The following is a 22,293-nucleotide window of genomic DNA, read 5'->3' as shown; positions in this document are numbered from 1 at the left end:
AGAAGTTCAAGGACAATCTTGCTGTCTTCATACAAGGAATAAGTCATAGTCAAGAGGGGTTGGCCACATCTAAAGAACAAAGGCCTGTTTTACTCATACAAGCAATAGAAGCCAAAACAGGGTCGGGTGACGTTTTTGGTGATAATAAGGAGGCCGGGTTGTATGAATTGGAACCCCATCTTTATGGGTTCAATTCATATGGAGGATGAGTCATAGAAACCAGCCAAAGCAGCTTCAAAGCCGACCAACAAGGTGGTTTGCGCACAAGGAGAAGGAAAGGCCGGATTTGCTGTATTCCTTGCTGGCTTTACTGTATTTTACTGTATTAGCCTTTTCTCATACTTCCAAGCAAGGGCAACGTGAGGAACTTCACAATAAGCTTATTTGGAATCCTACAAAGCATATTGAAGCTGATTTGGAGCTCACTTTGGTCAAAGATTGGTCAAAGTCAATTTAGTCAAAAAGCTAGTATTAGCCTTTTATTCTACTTTTTGTTTTAGGAAACTACCATTATTTTTAGTTTCTATTTATTTATTTTCTGGACAAATAAGATTAGGAAAGTTATTATTTTATTATTTTCATTGTAAATTAATTAATTCCTAATTCAAAATAAAGGAATTAATTAATCTAAATTAGATTAGGAAAAGGAAAGTTTCGGCCAAGGTAGACTTCTTCATTGTGTGGCCGGTTTTTCCTAGGGTTTTTAGGGTTTATTTTGTTTCTTTCAAAGCCTATTTAAAGGCTTATTTTTCATTAATAATACAACTTTAAAACTTTGATTTGATTGAGAAAATACTTGTGAGATTAATTATCTCTTTGTTCTTTGAGAACACCTAAAACACCATTAGAGAATTGGTTGTTTTAGCTTGACTTATCAATAGGTTTTCCATCCCCTATTTTGGCGTCTACATTATACCAAGGTTTCTAACCACAGGTTGGTTAGGGGTTGAGGTCCATTCCATTAGAACTTGAACTTAATTAAAGATCCGGGCTAATATAATACGGGTTTAGGAGCAGGTCGTTCTAGGTTCGTATCATTTGGTATCAGAGCTAAATTTTGTTCAGGTTTGATCTATCTTTATTTACTTTACTTGTTTTTGTGTTATTCTGCAATTTTAGCATTAGGTTAAGCTTGCATCCATCCTATACACGTTCAGCATCTTAAAAAAAAACAAAAAAAAAATTCATTCCTAGTTGAATTAGGATTTCCTAGTTTTATCGTATTTTTGTTTCCTAGTTTGTTGGTTGTTTTTCATCATTTTTCTTGTTAGTTTTTGTTTTTGTTGATTTTCCTTTGCTGTTTTAGTCTTAAATATTTGCATTCATATATTGAAAAAAAAAAAAAAAAAAAAAGTTTGCGGCAACATTTAAAAAAAAAAAAAACTGCACATTTTGTTTATTTGGAGGTCACGGGTTTGGTGTTTGTTTTGGAGTTGGAATTGCAATTTTGGTAATTATTCTTGCTACTGCAGTTGTTTATGTTCTGTGAGTGAAAAACAAAAAAAAAAAAAAGAGGTAAAGCCGAATATAAAAAAAAAAGAAAAAAATATTTCGGTTTGTTGGAGTTTGATTTGTTTGCTGGAAATTTGTTGGAGCTGCTGGTTTTTTGATTATTTATTGAATATTTGAGTTGCTGGGAAATTATTTTTGCTGCTGGATGTTTGGATTTTGGGTGTTTAAATTTTTTGGATTAAAATTAGTTAAAGGAATTGATACAAAACTTGAATTACAAGAACAACAACCAACACTTTTCTATATTTTTGTTCTCTTTGATTCTTGTTCGTATTTGAATTTCTTTTTCTGGAATTTTATTCCTGAACTCATAATCTACTACCATCTGGTGCAGTTTTCAAAAATTCCAACGTTTTCCCATTATTTTGTGTTTTCTTGTCTAGAAAGCCGAAAAATTAGGATTTGTTGGATTCTTTCGGTATTGCCTACTTTTTGCTACTGTTTTGTTGATAAGTGTAATTAAAACATACTAGTGATCTAATTGCTGTTTTGTGGGTGTTTTAATTAGAACTTTAAGATAATTCATTGAGTGGAAAAAAGCAAGAGTGTGTGAGCTTAAAAGAGGGTAAAAGCCGAAACTAGTGTGCAAACACGAGTGTTGAGACCTTGTTTGAGTGAAACATGTGAGGGAGTGAATATTGTGAGGATTTATTTTATTTTTGCAGTATTTTACTAACATGGCAGATTCTAGAATAAGAAGAGGGGATCCACCCTTGAGGATCAACGAGGAAGAGTCCGTAGCATTCCATGGCGATGACCGAGCTACCGGGAGTGGAGACCAAGTGGACATGAGAGCTATTTTGGAATCAATACAGAGGGTTAGTGCTCAATTTGAGCATGTAAATCAAAGAGTGGGAAGATTAGAAGCCTCACAAGGAAGGCCGAATACAAGAAATAGGCAAGAATTCCATGGAGGACGAGGCCGAGGACGAGGAGGTCGCGAGAGGCCGAGAGAGGAATTTGATGAGGACCCATTCGACGGTGACTTTGAGGAAGGCATGGACGAAACCTTTGCTGTCCAAGATAGAGCTGGCCGTGGGAGATATAGGAGGGAAGATATAGATGAAGATTTGGGAAATATCAAGGTTAATATCCCACCTTTTATGGGAAAAAGTGATCCCGAAGCTTATTTGGAGTGGGAAGAAAAAATGGAGATGATTTTTGACTGCCACAACTATTCGGAAGGTAAGAAGGTGAAGTTGGCAGCAATGGAGTTTGGCCATTATGCACTCCAATGGTGGATAAATGAGCAAAGCACCCGAAGGAGGGTTGGTGATGACTTGATTACAACATGGCATCAAATGAAAGGAGCCATGAGAAAGCGGTTTGTGCCATCTCATTACCAAAGGTTGCTGCATCAAAGGCTTCAATCTTTGTCTCAAGGAAGTAGGTCCGTGGAGGATTATTACAAAGAGATGGAGATGTTAATGATGAGGCTAAACATGAGGGAGGATAGGGAGGCAACAATGGCAAGATTTCTTGGAGGGTTAAACCGTGACATTGCCAACCAACTTGAATTACAACAATACTTGGAATTTGAGGAGATGTTGCATGTAGCCATTAAGCTTGAGAACCAATTCAAGAGAAGGGGTGTTAGTACACGGTTTGGAGGAGTTTCTAGCAGTGGAAGGACAAGTTCAAGTGGCTGGAAAAACAATTCCACTTATGAAAACAAGTTGAGGCCGAAATTAGGAGAAGAATCTACCAACCGGCCAAGAAGGGAGGTCAAGACCGAATCTGTCCAAGCACTTAGAGGTGAGATAAAATCTGATCCTAAACCTCAAAAATCCAGAGAAATAATTTGTTTTAAGTGCCAAGGAAGAGGACACATAGCCAGCCAATGCCCAAATAGAAGAATCATGGTATTAAAGGGTGATGGTGAGCTGGAATCCGCAAGTGAAGAAAGTGGGGCTGAAACCGAGCAAGAGGAGGATTGCAATGAAGATGAAGCCGAACCTGTAGATACATCTAATGCCGAGTTGAGCTTGGTTTCAAGGAGAGTACTTGCTGTCTATAAAGATGAAGGGCCGATACAAAGAGAAAACATCTTCCATACTCGCTGTGAAATACAAGGTAAAATTTGTAGCATGATTATAGATAGTGGGAGTTGTACTAATGTGATAAGTAATCTTGTAGTTGATAAATTAGGCTTGAAAACAATTAAACATCGAGAACCTTATAGATTACAATGGCTTAATGATAGTGGTGAGATGAAAGTAAACAAACAAGCCAAAGTAAAATTTAACATAGGTAGATATGAGGATGTAGTTTTATGTGATATTGTACCTATGATTGCTGGACATATACTATTAGGTAGACCATGGCAATTTGATAAAGATGCTACTCATTTTGGTCGAGAAAATTGTATTGTTTTCAGGTTTAAAGGGAAGAAGGTCAAGCTGGAACCATTATCTCCTAAAGAGGTTTACAAAGACCAATTACAAATGCAACAAAGGAGAGAAGCCGAAAAGCTTTAAGAAAAAGCAAGTATGGCACCAACGGCTTCACCATCATTCCAAGAAGGTAAGATTGAGGTTGCTGACCAAGGTAAGGTTTCTAAGGTTCATATTGAGTGGAAAGACCAAGAAAAATCCGAGAGAGGGGTGAGAAAAGAGAGCAAACCCGAGAGCACAAAAAAACTAGAAATTTCCGCCGATGAGAGCCAAACCGAGGAAAGAAAAAGAAAAGAAAGAAAAGAGAGGAAAAACCAGAATTTTTATTTGAGTTTAGGGGATATTAATAAGGTTATTGAGTGTAAGAAACCTTTGCTGGTCATGCTTTACAAAGAAAATTATTTTAATGATCAAACTAACTTTGAAGAACTTGAATTGCCAAGTTCAATGATTTCTCTTTTGAAGGAATTTGGAGATGTCTTCCCAAGTGAGATTCCAAGTGGACTACCACCTATTCGAGGGATAGAACATCAAATTGACTTTGTTCCAGGGGCTGCCATACCAAATAGATCAGCTTATAGGAGCAATCCCGAAGAAACAATGGAGCTGCAAAAATAGGTAAGTGATTTGCTTGATAAAGGATATATTCGAGAGAGTTTAAGTCCATGTGCTGTTCCTGTTTTGTTGGTACCTAAAAAGGATGGTTCTTGGAGAATGTGTGTTGATTGTAGGGCTATAAATAATATTACCATCAAATATAGACATCCCATTCCTAGATTAGATGATATGCTTGATGAATTGCATGGTGCTTGCATGTTTACAAAAATTGATCTTAGGAGTGGTTATCACCAAATTAGGATGAAAGAAGGTGATGAATGGAAAACCGCATTCAAAACTAATTATGGATTGTATGAATGGTTAGTTATGCCTTTTGGATTATCTAATGCACCTAGTACTTTCATGAGGCTTATGAATCATGTAATGCGTCCATTTATTGGTAAATTTGTGGTTGTTTATTTTGATGACATTCTAATATATAGCCGAAATTTGGATGACCATGTGGATCAACTTAGGCAAGTTTTGCTAGTTCTTAGAAAGGAAAGATTATTTGCTAACATTAAAAAATGTGACTTTTGCAAAGAAGAGCTTGTGTTTCTAGGTTTTGTAGTAAGTGCTGCAGGAATCAAAGTTGACCAAGCTAAGGTGAAGGCAATTCAAGAGTGGCCGGTTCCTACTTCTATCACCCAAGTGAGGAGCTTTCATGGCTTGGCAAGCTTTTATCGAAGATTTGTCAAGGATTTTAGTACCATAGCAGCACCAATGAATGAAGTTGTCAAGAAGAATGTTGGTTTCAAATGGGGGGAAGTACAAGAAAAATCTTTTAATTTGTTGAAAGAAAAATTGTGTAATGCACCTTTGTTAGTTTTGCCAAATTTTTCTAAGACTTTTGAAATTGAGTGTGATGCTTCGGGTGTAGGTATTGGAGCTGTTTTAATGCAAGAAGGAAGGTCCATAGCCTACTTTAGTGAAAAATGGAATGGAGCTGCCCTAAACTACCCGACTTATGACAAGGAGATGTATGCTTTGGTGAAGGCTTTGGAGACGTGGCAGCATTATCTTATGCCAAAGGAGTTTGTGATTCATACGGATCATGAGTTTTTGAAGCATATCAAGGGACAAGGAAAGCTCAACCGAAGGCATGCTAAGTGGATTGAGTTTATTGAAACATTTCCATATGTGATCCGCTACAAAAAGGTAAGAAAAATGTGGTTGCCGATGCATTATCCCGAAGGTATGTGCTCTTTTCTACTTTAGATGCTAGATTGATTGGATTTGAACAATTGAAAGAACTTTATGAGCATGATAGTGACTTTGGAGAAATTTTTAGAACCTGTTTGAAACATGGATTTAATAAATTTTACATATTTGAGGGATATTTGTTTAAGGAAAACAAACTTTGTGTGCCTAATTGTAGTATTAGGGAATTATTGGTTCGGGAAGGACATGGGGGTGGTTTAATGGGTCATTTTGGTATTTTAAAGACTTTATCCTTGCTGCAAGAACATTTTTATTGGCCTAACATGAGGAGAGATGTTGAGAGAATTTGTGAAAGATGTTTGAAGTGCCGAAAAACAAAATCAACATTGAAACCGCATGGATTGTATAAGCCTTTGCCGATTCCTACCTATCCTTGGGTAGATTTGTCTATGGATTTTATTCTTGGGTTGCCTAGGTCAAGGACAGGTAAGGATTCAATATTTGTTGTAGTAGATAGGTTTTCTAAGATGGCACATTTTATTGCATGTAACAAAACTGATGATGCATCCAATATTGCTAACTTATTTTTCAAGGAAATTGTGAGATTGTATGGAATGCCAAGAACTATTATGTCGGATAGGGATGCTAAGTTCTTAAGTTGTTTTTGGAAAACAATGTGGGCTAAATTAGGTACTAAGCTTTTATTTTCAACTACTTGTCATCCACAAACTGATGGACAAACCGAAGTAGTAAATAGAACCTTGTCTGCATTGTTGAGAGCATTAATTAGTAGAAATTTAAGGACTTTAGAAGAATGTTTGCCATATGTTGAATTTGCATATAATAGGTCTTTACATTCAGCAACTAAATTTACTCCATTTGAAATTGTTTATGGTTTTAATCCTTTGACTCCATTAGATTTAACACCTTTGCCTTCAAGTGAACATGCTAATCTAGATGGAAAACAAAAAGTTGATTTTGTAAAGCAGATTCATGAGAAAACCCGAGCAAACATTGAGAGGAAGACCGAGCAATATGCAAGGGTGGCTAATCAAGGCCAAAAATCAATGGTGTTTGAACCTGGAGATTGGGTGTGGCTGCATTTAAGGAAAGAAAGATTCCCCGAACAAAGGAAATCAAAACTATGCCGAGGGGTGATGGACCTTTTCAAGTTTTGGAGAGGATAAACGACAATGCTTACAAGCTTGATCTACCGGGTGAGTATAATGTTAGTGCCTCCTTTAATGTTGCTGATTTATCTCATTTTGCTGCAGGTGATGATTTCGATTTGAGGACAAATCCTTTTCAAGAGGAGGGGAATTATGCGAATTCACCCGAGACTGCTCGACCAACAACCCGCTGGGGTGCTGACCCAATACAAATGAAGGTGGGACCGATCACTGGGGCCCAAGCCAAGCAGTTCAAGGACAATCTTGCTGTCTTCATACAAGGAATAAGTCATAGTCAAGAGGGGTTGGCCACAAACATGTCTTCTAAAGAACAAAGGCATGTTTTACTCATACAAGCAATAGAAGCCAAAACAGGGTCGGGTGACGTTTTTGGTGATAATAAGGAGGCTGGGTTGTATGAATTGGAACCCCATCTTTATGGGTTCAATTCATATGGAGGATGAGTCATAGAAACCAGCCAAAGCAGCTTCAAAGCCGACCAACAAAGTGGTTTGCGCACAAGGAGAAGGAAAGGCCGGATTTGCTGTATTCCTTGCTGGCTTTACTGTATTTTACTGTATTAGCCTTTTCTCATACTTCCAAGCAAGGGCAACGTGAGGAACTTCACAATAAGCTTATTTGGCATCCTACAAAGCATATTGAAGCTGATTTGGAGCTCACTTTGGTCAAAGATTGGTCAATGTCAATTTAGTCAAAAAGCTAGTATTTTAGTTTCCTAATTTTATTCTACTTTTTGTTTTAGGAAACTACCATTATTTTTAGTTTCTATTTATTTATTTTCTGGACAAATAAGATTAGGAAAGTTATTATTTTATTATTTTCATTGTAAATTAATTAATTCCTAATTCAAAATAAAGGAATTAATTAATCCAAATTAGATTAGGAAAAGGAAAGTTTTGGCCAAGGTAGACTTCTTCATTGTGTGGCCGGTTTTTCCTAGGGTTTATTTTGTTTCTTTCAAAGCCTATTTAAAGGCTTATTTTTCGTCAATAATACAACTTTAAAACTTTGATTTGATTGAGAAAATACTTGTGAGATTAATTATCTCTTTGTTCTTTGAGAACACCTAAAACACCATTAGAGAATTGGTTGTTTTAGCTTGACTTATCAATAGGTTTTCCATCCCCTATTGTGGCGTCTACATTATACCAAGGTTTCTAACCACAGGTTGGTTAGGGGTTGAGGTCCATTCCATTAGAACTTGAACTTAATTAAAGATCCGGGCTAATATAATACGGGTTTAGGAGCAGGTCGTCCTAGGTTCGTATCACTCGAGCTCCATCATGTACGATTTACATCACACCCAAAAAAAAATAATAATAATGAGAGTTCTATTGAAACAGAAGAAACAATGTCGAGTCAAGAGCACTTTCATTCCTCTATAATTCCTATATAATAAAAAATGGTGGATGTAAAAATCCACAATGGATTGTGTCCTTCAAGTCGCACGTTGGTTTCTACCACATCATTTTGAATGAAGTTTTACCATAACATTCCTTTAGCTTGGAGCCAGTATGCAATTGATTCAATTATGGAATCATTAATAGTCATTGGTTTGGTCGGTACATAGTAATCTATACTTTTTCGTTCTATATGAAATATGAATGGCTAGGTTCTAACGAAGTCTCAGAACGAATTCAATTTAATCCCCAACACCTAATACATATATTTATTTTAACATATATTTTATTTCATTATTTATTTATTTAATATAAACATGCATAAATAAAATATAAATACCATGAATAAAATAAAAAATTTCTTTTTGAATCTGCAGTTTCCAATAACATGATAGTGATAGGATAAACTGACCAATTTCACATTCCTTTGACTACTGCCAACTCATAAGAAATCATCAAAAAGATTTAAGTGATTGAAAAATTTCCTGACTCAAGATCATTATTTGAATAACATTTTAAAGTAAGGATCACATTTTAGCATCCTAAGAGAAATCCATATTTGTATTAAAACATCAATGATTAAAAAACTAGATAGCTAAAAAATCCAATTTTTTTTTTTTAGTGAACTAGTGGATAAAGATTGGTGTAAGGTAAGGTTGTTGTTTTTTCATACTGATTTCTAAAATTGGAATCAAAATAAGAATAATATGGAACCCCTATACAAATAGACTAAAAAATCTTTACTGAAAGGAATTATAGATATTTTATGTTAAATATTTAACATTTAGGGATCATAAATGGATCCAATTATATATGTTTGTTATTTGAACACGATTCAATTTGTGAAAAAGATATGATTCAAAGAAGAATTATCAAGAATACTAATAAAATTTTTCCAATCCAATATTATACTCTTAAATAGGAAGGTGATTTATCTTAAAAGGCAAGCTTTTTTATGATATATAGCATTATATATATTATAATGCTATAATGGGTTGGGCATGCTCTGGGACAGAAGGATTCGAACCTCCGAATAGTGGGACCGCCTTACCACTTGGACATGCCCCATTTCCATTCGATCCCAATAAACACTAATATTGGTATTGGTTATTCATCAACTTCAGTATAAATATCTATAAAATATATAGATTGTTGCTAGAATTTTAATATGTGTCGATATAGAATTAAATTGAATTTATTGATCAATACATAGAATTCAATTAAGATATTGTAAGAAAGTATGATTTATTCTGTTCTCTTTTGCTTTGAGAATTGAAGGATTTTTTATTGGGGGACTTCAAATCAAAGAAGGTTTTTGGGGTCTATCTTATTTAGTTTTATTCATTTTCCCTTCTACCAATAACTCAACTTATTAATAACTCAATCAAGATAATACAATTACCTTCAATAACAAATTACCAAAGGCCTACGCTTTTTTGAATCCAATTGTAGATGTTATGCCAGTAATACCTATGCTATTTTTTCTCTTAACTTTTGCTTGGTAGGCTGCTATAAGTTTTCGATGAGATCTTTAATAACGTCCTAGCCAAATTCATGATTGATTTGCCAAAAAAAAAAATAATTCTAACATAACGCTTGATAAGATTAGATAGGTTTTAAAGTATGAACTCTCGATTCCAATATTGAAATTTTTGTACAGCCGCGATAAATTTTGGATCAACCCATTTCCTTATTATGACCTTTTTTCCATTGCAAGGCCTTATTGGAGTACTCACAATGTCAAATTGTGGGTATGAAAGAAAATTTTTGGTAATGAAAAACTCAACTTATCCACTTATACCATAAATATTACAAATGCATTTTTCGAAAATTTCATTTTCTATTTCTCAAAAAACTTTATTTCTTGGTGTCAAAATACAAAATAAAAAGAGTAGGGTATACGGTCTAAAATAAAATAGTGAATCTATTCTCTTTTGTTTCCTAAAAAAGAATTTTGGAGATTATGTAATGCTTACTCTCAAATTATTTGTTTACATGGTAGTAATATTCTTTGTTCTCTTTTTATCTTCGGATTCCTGTCTAACGACCCAGGGTGTAATCCTGGACATGAAGAATAAAAAAAGAAAAAGAATAAGGTTTTTCTTCCTTTATTTTAAAATGTTCTTAGCTTAGTAGGATTTTGTCCATGATGGAATTTGGTGTAGGTTTATGTTGTTGTACCCTAGAGCACAATCATTCAAGGTGTTAGTCAAGAATGATTGTTGTTGGTTCTTGGTTCTTGACTTTGTTTTTTTTGGGTTTGTTAAGGTTTTGTTTTTGGTTTTAATGGAGGTTTAGATTTCTTGAGAAGGCTTTTAGCTTTTGGGAAGAAGAAGAAACCAAAATGTAGTAGTTGAGAGAGAGAGAGCCAAAAATGTTGTTTTTCAAAATCTGTTTTTGAATATTTTCTTTCTCAACGTTTTTCATTACAATTTTCATACTTTTAAATACATCAAAAAGACAATAAGGCATGCTTCCATATTGAGCAATAAATACAAAAGTATTAAAAGTAACCAACCAAGCCAAACTACCTCAACTAACTCTAATCAATGTGCTGGGCATGCAAGAAACCTTCTTTAATGGGTAGTTCAGCTTGTCTGAGGCATTTGAATTTGAAACCCAGCTCCATTTGACTGGAAAATTGGAGGGAAGCCTTTTTGAATATTAAAATACGTTCTAGCCAAAAATCAGATAAAAAAAAGTCCATTTACCCATTCAAAAGTAATCAAACCCGAGGCAGTTTTGCCTAGTTTTTTGGGCAACAAAACTGCACAAGGGTCAGATTGTTTTGGGCTTAACTCATCCTTCCCAGCTCCAAATTGGGACATTCTTTTTTCTGCTGCTTCCTCTGCCTATCTAGTTTATGATACCCAAAATTCAGATCCAAATCCCAAACCTACTTCAAACGGCATCCAAGGAAGTGGACTTATGTTGCTGGAAATGCAATTCCAGCAACTAGACAAAAAGGCCCTAAGCTAGATAATGAGCTTAGGGCATTACAAAAAGGATATTGTTCTTAAACATTACAAGATAAAATAAAATGCATAAACATAAATAATGTTTGGTTTTTGATGTTGCAAAACAAAGAGTGCAAGTGTAACCGAACTACCTTGCACATTGTGGCGAGATCACCACATTTCAACAGTCCATTGCATACTAAACTTGCAAGAAAAGAACAAGATATCGCTGAAAATGGAAAGAGAGGGATTCAAACCCTCGGTACAAAATACTCATACAATGGATTAGCAATCCGGCGCTTTCGTCCACTCAGCCATCTCTACCCCAGTTGAAAGGAGGTAATTACTATATTACGTCATAAAAATAAGGCTAGAAAAAAGCCTTTCTCTTTTTTTTTTTTTTCTTTTTTTAGTGTTTTTTATATTTTTTATTATTTTATTATATATAATATATATATACAATGGTTTATATAATAGATATGGAATGATAATGATATAGAATCAAATTGCATTTAGACCATTTAGATAAAATAAAAGCGTCTATATTATACAATTAGATTATATAAAATGTATATAAAATGTATACATATATGTTATATATAATTCTATAATCATATAACATATATGTATAAAGAAAAAACTTGGAAGAGATATCAATAATCCAATAAACTTGGAAGAGATATCAATAATCCAATTTATACAATCTACAAAAGTCCAATATATAAATCCAATACAAATCAAATCTAAAAATGGAATCTATATTTGTTAATATGTTTAACATAGATTTTTTTAGATTTTTGAATAGATTTATACAATTAATATATGTTTAATAGATATATTCTGTATTTCATATAGTATATAAATAGAAAAAATAAATGGAAGGAAGAAAAAAAAAAAAGAAATAAGGAGAAAAAAATAATATTTATTACTAATAATAAACAAAAAAAACCTCTTTGAGTTCGTCCGAAATGGTCCTTTATTTCCACAGCTTAGCTTGGTCAATACTTAGCCGGACTGTCAGGACCCGTCCAGAATTCCTTCCCCGGAACCCTAGACAAGCCCTGATCCCAGGGAAATCCTACCGGACCCTCCAACGGAAAATCCGGCAGAGCCTCCCCTAAGGGATGGACTTACCACAAATTACCTGCACTGAAAACACACTTCAAAAGTTCATCCCCTTATTCCTCCCGCAAACTACAAATTGTTCCACAAATTTCAGCACTTCTCAAAAACAACAACAGTCCAGTGCATAAATAAACATAAATATCCCAATAGTATACAGAGCTTTAAGAAGTGCTAAACAACAGAAATACAATAAGGATGAAAGAAATAATACATTGAAATGAAAGAGTACAGAAGTACTTCTCGAAACACAACAGCAGTGGAAAACTTGGTTCGCTCCGGAAGAACGGCAACCACCACTTGCACCTAAGGGAACGGAATTTAAGAGTGTGAGATGCTAATCATCTCAGTGAGTGACCCAATCTACTGTACACCTTTAATACTAATAATATAAAAATAAAGGAATTTAATTAACCAGTACCGAACAATTAAATAAATAAATAAACAATTGAAGTAATATTTTCTCTCAAAACCCTTACTATTCACTCCGTTTGAAATGTTCCCTTTTTTAAACCTTTTCGCAAAACCCAGTGTACATACCTCCCGAAAACCAAGGGACCAAATAATTTAATAAACCACAAATAAATAAATAAATAAACAAATACCCCAAATATAAATAAACTGCAATAAATTATAATAAATAATTTTAGAACACCTTTGGGGTTTAAAACATTATTTGCAATTTACACCGATGCACCACACCATATACTGGTGATGCCCTCCGATACCCAGCGTCCAGAGCACCGACTGGCGGGGGGATTAAAGAGAGAAACCTGCAACCGGCACTTCGGCATCCTGACAGTACCGCTGCTAAAACCATCAACCCGGCCAAGGAGGGGGGCGGCTGTGCACAACAAACTTGCCTGCCCACGGTCCAATGGCAACTCACGGGTGAAGTAATAACCGCGCGCTAAACCACATAATAACCACGCGCTACCACGTGTCCATACACCATACACCAGAACACCAATACTGTATGAGTGCGTCTAAAAATAAACATTAACAACCAACCGTACCGTTTTACAAAATTACCGTGGGAAATACATTAAATTATCACACTTACCATCCAACATATTTTTATTTAACCAAACCGGTACGAAACATTGATAACCAACAAACCACAATTTTCTCGAAGTACGAGATGCAACCATAAAAATACCGCGGGCATAATTTATAAAATTTAAACAAATATTTTCATAAAATATTTAACCCAATTATGCCCAAAAAATTAATACTGAAAACCACGTACAAATACTACCGAAATACACTTTGCTCATGCATAACAATTAAATTAAACCAAAATAAAACCATAAATAATCCACACCACATGAGCATAATTTAAATATCAATTTAAATACCAAATAAACATAATTAATTGCCCAAAATAATTTTTGAAGGTGGGTCACTCACCTAGAGCACGCAAATCAACTAAGATCCTCCTCGGGATCAACTCCACTACTCGCGCGTGCACCTAAACAACCACAGTGCACCAACCAAAAATATTAATATTTTATTCGGATAATTCCCAAATGGGTACCCGAGGAGCGAACACCAAACGATATCTAAGGGTTACGAGTTATATACCGAATCGAAGCTCGCGTGATGAGGATCACGAATTCGGTCTTACTTTCCGGTGATCAGACCCGACGGGGTCGGAATCTCGCCGGAAAGCTTTTCGAGTTTCGGCTCCGTAATTCTCCCAACCCATCGCGGATTGGTGGAAACGGATGTCGGATTCGGGTTCAGGAGGTCGAACACAGTGGACTGGAGCCGACCGGAAAACTGGGTACTCGCCGGAACAGTACTTTCCAGCAAGCCGCATCGGTCACCGGCAACCGTCACCGGCGGCGGCGCGTGCGGTGGCCGTTGGCCGTGATTTTTTGCAGACTTGTAGATCGTGAGGAGAGCAATCCAACGGGACCAGCGGTGAGAAAAACGGAGGCCGGACGGCAGAGAAATCACTGTTTGAAGATTTCCGACCCCTCACCGGAAAAAGCTCTGATCTCGGCGCGTCGGTGGTCCGATGGCCGTGAAACTTGGTGGTTCGGCCGGACTTGAGGAGAGGATCAAGGGTGACTGGCGCATGTGGCCGGAAAATGACCGGAAATGGGCCAATCGACGGTGGCCGGCGGTGGAGGGAAAAACTCGCCGCCGATCTTCGGACGTCCGATCCGGGCACGTCCGGCGGCCGATCGCCGTGAAACTTGGAGGTTTTGCCGGAAATGGGGAGGGGAAACTTTCTGGCCAGCGCATGTACTGTAGATTGGCAGAAAAAGTTGAAAAATTTCGGCAGCTGGCGGACTCTCTCTCTCTCTTTCTCTCTCCTCTCTCTCTTTCTCTCTCTTCCCCGAGATTTTTATCAAATAAAAACCCCTGTGTGACACTGTTCATGCCACGTGGACCAATCAGAAGCTGACACGTGGCATTTCACTCTTCACCGACTCAAAAACATTAAAATATTACGGTATCCGGTAAACTTCAAACGTCCATAATTTTTAACCGGATGTCCGTTTTGAGCGTGCCGCTAGTCTGTGAACTCGTATCAACGAGCACTTCACAACCATGCACGAGTCAAAGCTCATTTCCCCATAAATAAAAAGTCAACTCCGGCACCCCTTGGACAATTTGGGCCTCAACTTGTTTTGCCCATAACTTTCAAACCGTAGCTCCGTTTTCAACGTGCTACCAATCTACGAACTCGGGGCATCATGCACTTTGCCACGGTACCCTGGTCAACTCAAAATTCCAACTGGAGCAAAAAGTCAACTTTTGACCCGCTCGGTCAACGGTCAACGTGCACGGATTCCGGTGCGATTTGGGACGGGGTGTTACACGGACCGGGCATCTTTTGTTTTATTCCATCGTAATAAGATAAAATGATTTATTTAATTTGAAAACAATTAATTTGAAACCAAAATAAAAAGGCTTGTTATTGAAACAACAAAAGTCATAAAAAGACCTATTTTGATATAGAATCAAATGATATATAATCAAAGTGAGATTTCTTATCTTCTTTATTTTTCCCTTTGTTTTTTTTTTAATTTTTTTTACTGATTTGTGCACAATGCATTTTTTTTCTGATCTTATCTTTTGATTATGCCTGAGTTTCTTGTTCGAAAAAAAGTCCATTTATATACAATAATTGGATTGGAGTGGGTATAGTTTAGTGGTAAAAGTCCGATTCGTTCTACTAACCCCCGAATAGTTAAGGGGTCTCTTGGTTTGATTAATATTCCATTCTGAGCAAAAACTTTATTTCTTAAAAGGAAAGGATTAAATCCTTTACCTTTCAATGAAACATTCGAGGAAGACTATACATTCTCGAGATTTGTATCCAAGAGTCAATTAGAAATTGAAAATTTGGATTATGAAATTACGAAACATAATTTTATTTTTTTAATTGGATCAATCAATATTTCCAATTGAATGAGTATGAGTAAAGGATCCATGGATAAAGATGGAAAGTGTATTTCTAATCATAACTGCATCTTCAATTTTTATTTTTTTGTATAGGGAAAATTGAAACAAAATAGCTAATTAAACAATGACTTTGGTTTACTAGAGACATCAAAAAATTGTTTTAGCTCAGTGGAAACGAAATCCTTTCCCTAAGGGTTCTTTCAAATAGAAGTAGAGAATGAAGCAACTAGAAAGATTGTTATAATCCCCTCTTTTCTAGAAGGATCATCTAGAAAACGGGCCATTTTGAATGCATTCAGACCAAAAAGCTGACAGAGATGTTATGGGTCGAATTTTTTTTTAATTCCATTCATATCTGGAAATTTATTTATCTTCCATAAAGGAGTTAATGAAACGAAAGTTTCACATTCGGTTTTGAATTAGAGACGTTAACAATGATGAATCAACGTCGACTATAACCCCTAGCCTTCCAAGCTAACGATGCATGTTCGATTCCCTCTACCCGCTTGTGCTTACTTTCTCTTATCTCTATTCAATATTTTTCAATATTCTTTTTTATAGTCAAAACCTATAAATCTATATATCTAATAGATATTTATATCTAATATATATTTATATATTTTGATATTTATTAAGGTATCAAAATTGTAATAAATATGTTTTATAGAAATATAAACAAATTGAATATAATTAATGTAATGCATAGTTGAATACGCAATTCCTATAATTCTTTCACACATTCATTTCGTCGGAATAAATGTGAAAAGAAAATAATATAAAAAATTGGCCTCTTGCCAATTGATTCTGAGTAGCTTTACCAAGATCAGAAGCGAATTGTGCCAATTCCCATTTTGTTTTGCCAGCTACTTGTTTCATGGCTTTAATTTGAACTGCAGACTGTACTCTGGGTACATAAATACCCACATTAATAGCAGGTCTGATTCCGACATTGAATAGATCGGCAGATGAGAATATTTGTCCATCTGTAATGGAAATGACATTAGTAGGAATATAGGCCAAAACATCTCCCGGTTGAGTCTCAACTATCGGTAAAGCAGTCATACTTCCTTCACCTAAACGAGAGATTGATCTAGCAGCTTTTTCCAAAAGGCATGAATGCAAATAAAAAACATCTCCCGGATAAGCTTCTCAGCCCGGTGATCTACATAATACAAGAGACATTTGGCGATAAGCCTGTGCTTGTTTTGAGACATTGTCATAAATAATTAAAGTATGTTGTTCGCAGTACGTAAAATATTCAGCCATAGCAGCTCCTGTATAAGGAGCGAGGTATTGTAATGTAGCCAGAGAATCGGCCATTTCAACTACCATAATAGTGTAATGCATTGCTCCCCTTTCCTATAAAGTAGCCAGCACCTGAGCCACACAAGATGCTTTTTGACCAATAGCTACATAAACGAATATTACATTTTGCCCTTGTTGGTTGAGAATCGTATCTGTGGATACTGCTATTTTATCGGTTTATCTGTCCCCAATAATTAATTCTTGCTGACATTATTTCACCTCAAATTTCACCTCAAGCATCAATAGGTTTAGCCAGAGCATTTATAACACGGCCCAAAGAAGCCTCACTTAACAGGATCTAAGCAATTTTTCCTATTGCTTTTACAGAACTTCACTCTATATCATCAAATCGTCACCCATTAATACAACACTGACATTATTTGATTCCAAATTTAGAGCAATGCCTATCATACCTTCTTCAAATTCTAATAATTCCCCCATTATTACTTCATCAAGACCATAAATACGAGCAATGCCATCGCCTACTTAGAGTACATTACCGGTATTAAAAATCTTTACTTATCTATTATATTGCTTAATACATTCATGAATAATGTTACTAATTGCATCTGCTCGAATAGTTATCATCAGTATTTCTTAATTCTTTATTTTTATTTTTTAAAGAAAAATAATACCTACAGTAGAAAGACTAACCCTTTATTCTTTTCATCGTTCCAAACATGCCAATATTAGAATTGATGGTACGAAAATGTAACTCGGTGTTCAAACAAATATTAAGAGTTCCTAGAGCTTCGTGTAAGGCTTGTTGGAAAACCCGTTGTCAAACTTGATTAATAGCTTTTTGTTGTTAAAAATGAATTGTTTCATTTTTGTAATTTTCTAACTGTTCCAAGATTTTATAAGTTGAATTAATCAAATTCAATTATTCTCGTTCTATTTCAGATAATCCATTTGCTCGAAATTGATCCGCTTCCATTTCTACTTTCCGCAAGTAGGACTGGGTTTTTTCCAGCCATTCCACGACCCCCCCCCCCCCCCCCCCCCCCGAGTAGTTCTTTTGAATTTTGAATAGTCTTCAAGATCCGCTGTTTTCGATTATCTAATAAATCACTTAATGAAAGTACATTATCTTTCCATTCATTTCAAAGCTTCCAGATCCCTTGTCGAACCAAACATGAATCTTTCAATTCATTTGGCTCTCATGCCCAATTACTTATGTATGGGGGAAGCACCTTAGTTTTTTTTCATGTAATGAGCCTATCCTTTTTTCTCCATTCATGTTTGTGAAAGTATAGAAACTGATCACTAATCCAAGAACATAATATTCAGAGGACTCTTCTAACCAAACATATAATTGTCAGCAAAGTTGGTTTTTTTCTTCTTTTTTTTTCCAAATTAAAATAATTCTTTTTACTTTATACACAAGTCATCGATTCAGCATTGTATATAAAGATTAAAAAAAAAAAAGGGGTGAAATATCCATTTTTCTAATTTTTTAAAATCAAATACAAATAACGGGTTCAAATCATTTTTTTATCGACATGAATGTTTTATATCGGAAAAGAAATTCCAACACTTTGAAACCATTTATGGATTAACATATTCTATATTAACATAGCAGTAGAAAGAGTACCACGCTGCATTTGGACTTCAAATTATTTAGCTTTAACCCTGTTAACAATCCCACATTATTGGTTGATGGAGAATTAAAGCAGATTTACCAATGAATCACGAAATGCTATGGTTCTTAAATATGATTTCTTAATTTATTCATAAGTAATTTGTGGAATAGTGCATCTTTTTGAGTTATAATGAAAAAAATTGTAGTTGGTTGGATCCAGCCTATTCTTGAAACAAACAACTCACACACACTCCCTTTCTAAAAAAAATCAATACACCAAAGATTACACTTAGATTTATTGGATTTGTAGCTAAAATATCAGTATTAAACCCAAAACTCTCAGCGGATGGCCAATAACCCATGGAAGGAAAGAATTGGTTACATTTTTCAAATGATCTCCTCATTCTTATTCTTATATATAGACTAATTATCTATATTTTTTTATTCTATTATTTTTCTAAATTAAATAGGAATAGGGTATGATACGAACCTAGGACGACCTGCTCCTTAACCTGTATTATATTAGTCCGGATCTCAATTAAGTTCAAGTTCTAATGGAATGGACCTCAACCCCTAACCAACCTGTAGTTAGAAACCTTGGTATAATGTAGACGCCACAATAGGGGATGGAAAACCTATCGTTAAGTCAAGCTAAAACAACCAATCCTCTAATGGTGTTTTAGGTGTTCTCAAAGAACAAAAAGATAATTAATCTCATAAGTATTTTCTTAATCAAATCAAAGTTGTATTCTTATTGAAAAATAAGCCTTTAAATAGGCTTTGAAAGAAACAAAATAAACCCTTAAAACCCTAGGAAAAACCGGCCACACACATAAAGAAACCTAGTTGGCCGCAACTATACTTCCTTTCCTAATCTAAGTTTGATTAATTAATTCCTTTATATTAAATTAGGAATTAATTAATTTACAATAAAATAAAAACCTTCCTAAAGTTATATGTCCATAAAATAAATAAATAAAAACCCAAAAAGAAATAAAGTCAATCGCAAATTAGGTAACAAGTTGACTTTGACATCTAGGCTGAATTATGTCTTCAACCGAGCTAACTTATGTCTACCTGATGTCCAAGCTAACTTATGGCCTATCCGAGCTAACTGCCGTCTGTCCAAGCTAACTTGTGTCTGGCCGAGCTAACTGATGTCTGTTCGAGCTAAGTTATGTCTGGCCGAGCTAATTGATGTCTGTCCGAGCTAAGTTGCATCTGATGTCCGAAGTCCGAGATCAGATGTCCGAGGCAAGGCTTCGATGTCCGAGGCAAGGGTGTCCGATATAAAATGTTCAATGTATGGGTATCCGATGTATTAGCCTCCACCACTTGGATACTTAAAACAGGTCTTTTATCCTCAGGTATGGACAAGCCCTTTTGAGAATGAATTACTTTCTGGATAAAGGCAGCAAGGTTGTCCTTAAACCACTTAGCTTGAACCCTAGTGGTCGGTCCAGTCTTCATCTGTATCGGATCAGTACCCCAGCGAGTTGTCGGTGGTGTAAGCTCGGGCGGGTTCGCATCAACGACCTGCTCCTAAACCCGTATTATATTAGCCCGGATCTTAATTAAGTTCAAGTTCTAATGGAATTGACCTCAACCCCTAACCAACCTGTGGTTAGAAACCTTGGTATAATGTAGACACCACAATAGGGGATGGAAAACCTATTGACAAGTCAAGCTAAAACAACCCATTCTCTAATGGTGTTTTAGGTGTTCTCAAAGAACAAAGAGATAATTAATCTCACCAGTATTTTCTCAATCAAATCAAAGTTGTTTTCTTATTGAAAAATAAACCTTTAAATAGGCTTTGAAAGAAACAAAATAAACCCTTAAAACCCTAGGAAAAACCGGCCACACACATAAAGAAACCTAGTTGGCCGCAACTATTTTTCCTTTCCTAATCTAAGTTTGATTAATTAATTCCTTTATATTAAATTAGGAATTAATTAATTTACAATAAAATAAAAACCTTCCTAAAGTTATATGTCCAGAAAATAAATAAATAAATACCCAAAAAGAAATAAAGTCAATCGCAAATTAGATAACGAGTTGACTTTGACATCTAGGCAAAATTATGTCTTCAGCCGAGCTAACTTATGTCTGCCCGATGTCCGAGCTAACTTATGGCCTATCCGAGCTAACTGATGTCTGTCCAAGCTAACTTGTGTCTGGCCGAGCTAACTAATGACTATCCGAGCTAAGTTATGTCTGGCTGAGCTAATTGATGTCTGTCCGAGCTAAATTACTTCCGATGTCCAAAGTTGGAGATCAGATGTCCTAGGCAAGGCTCTGATGTCCGAGGCAAGGGTGCCCAATATAAAACGTCGGGTGTATAAGTATCCAATGTATCAGCCTCCACCACCTGGATACTTAAAATAGGTCTTTTATCTTCAAGTATGGACAAGCCCTTTTAAGAATGAATTACTTTCTAGATAAAGGCAGCAAGGTTGTCCTTAAACCTCTTAGCTTGAGCCCTAGTGATCGGTCCAGACTTCATCCGTATCGGATCAGTACCTCAGCGAGTTGTCAGTGGTGTGAGCTCGGGCGGGTTCGCATCATTCCCCTCCTCTTGAAAAGGATTTGTCCTTAAATCGAAGTCATCACCTGCAGCAAAAGGAGATAAATCAGCAACATTAAAGGTGGCACTAACACTAGACTCACCGGGTAAATCAAGTTTGTAGGCATTGTCATTTATCCTCTCTAAAACTTGAAAAGGTCCATCGCCCCTCGGGATGAGTTTGGATTTCCTTTGTTCAGGAAACCTTTCTTTCCTTAAATGCATCCACACCCAATCTCCAAGTTCAAACACGATTGATTTTCGGCCTTGATTAGCCACCTTTGCATATTGCTCGGTCCTCTTCTCAATATTTGCTCGTGTCTTCTCATGAATCTGCTTTACAAATTCAGCTTTTTGTTTTCCATCTAGATTAGCATGCTCACTTAAAGGTAAAGGTGTTAAATCTAATGGAGTCAGAGGATTAAAACCATAAATAATTTCAAATGGAGTAAATTTAGTTGCTGAATGTAAAGACCTATTATATGCAAATTCAACATGAGGCAAACATTCTTCCCATGTTCTTAAATTTCTACTAATTAATGCTCTTAACAATGCAGACAAGGTTCTATTTACTACTTCGGTTTGTCCATCAGTTTGTGGATGACAAGTAGTTGAAAATAAAAGCTTAGTACCTAATTTAGCCCACAACGTTTTCCAAAAATAACTTAAGAACTTAGCATCCCTATCCGAAAAAATAGTTTTTGGCATTCCATGCAATCTCACAATTTCCTTGAAAAATAAATTAGCAATATTGGATGCATCATCAGTTTTGTTACATGCAATAAAATGAGCCATAAATGCTGAACTGAGGCTCATCCACCTTGGCTTCAGGAAAAAAAAAACCATCACGGGTGACATGCATTGCTTTGCCCAACATTGTGCCATGGTATCACCTAACAAAGCCCAAGGTGGTGCCACCATGCCCCATGCCATGCCCATCGATGCTTTGTAAGCAAGGGAGGTGCCACCACCCTTGCCCAAGGTGATGTGATTCCGCCCGAGCCCACTCCATCGATAACCCGCTGGGATGCTGACTCGACACGGATGAAGACTAGGCCAATCACAAGAGCTCAAATTAAGAGATTTAA

The 22,293-nt window shown here is 35.9% G+C and overlaps 1 pseudogene; it reads right to left on the bottom strand.

Annotated features, from left to right (window-relative positions):
• Window positions 1-16,484: 16,484 nt before the first annotated feature.
• Window positions 16,485-17,645, bottom strand: LOC132799900 (ATP synthase subunit alpha, chloroplastic-like; annotated as a pseudogene).
• Window positions 17,646-22,293: the final 4,648 nt, after the last annotated feature.

This window comes from Ziziphus jujuba, chromosome 11 (assembly GCF_031755915.1).
Source record: "Ziziphus jujuba cultivar Dongzao chromosome 11, ASM3175591v1".
Classification (NCBI taxonomy): Eukaryota; Viridiplantae; Streptophyta; class Magnoliopsida; order Rosales; family Rhamnaceae; genus Ziziphus; species Ziziphus jujuba.
This window is presented reverse-complemented; position numbering and strand designations above follow the sequence as displayed.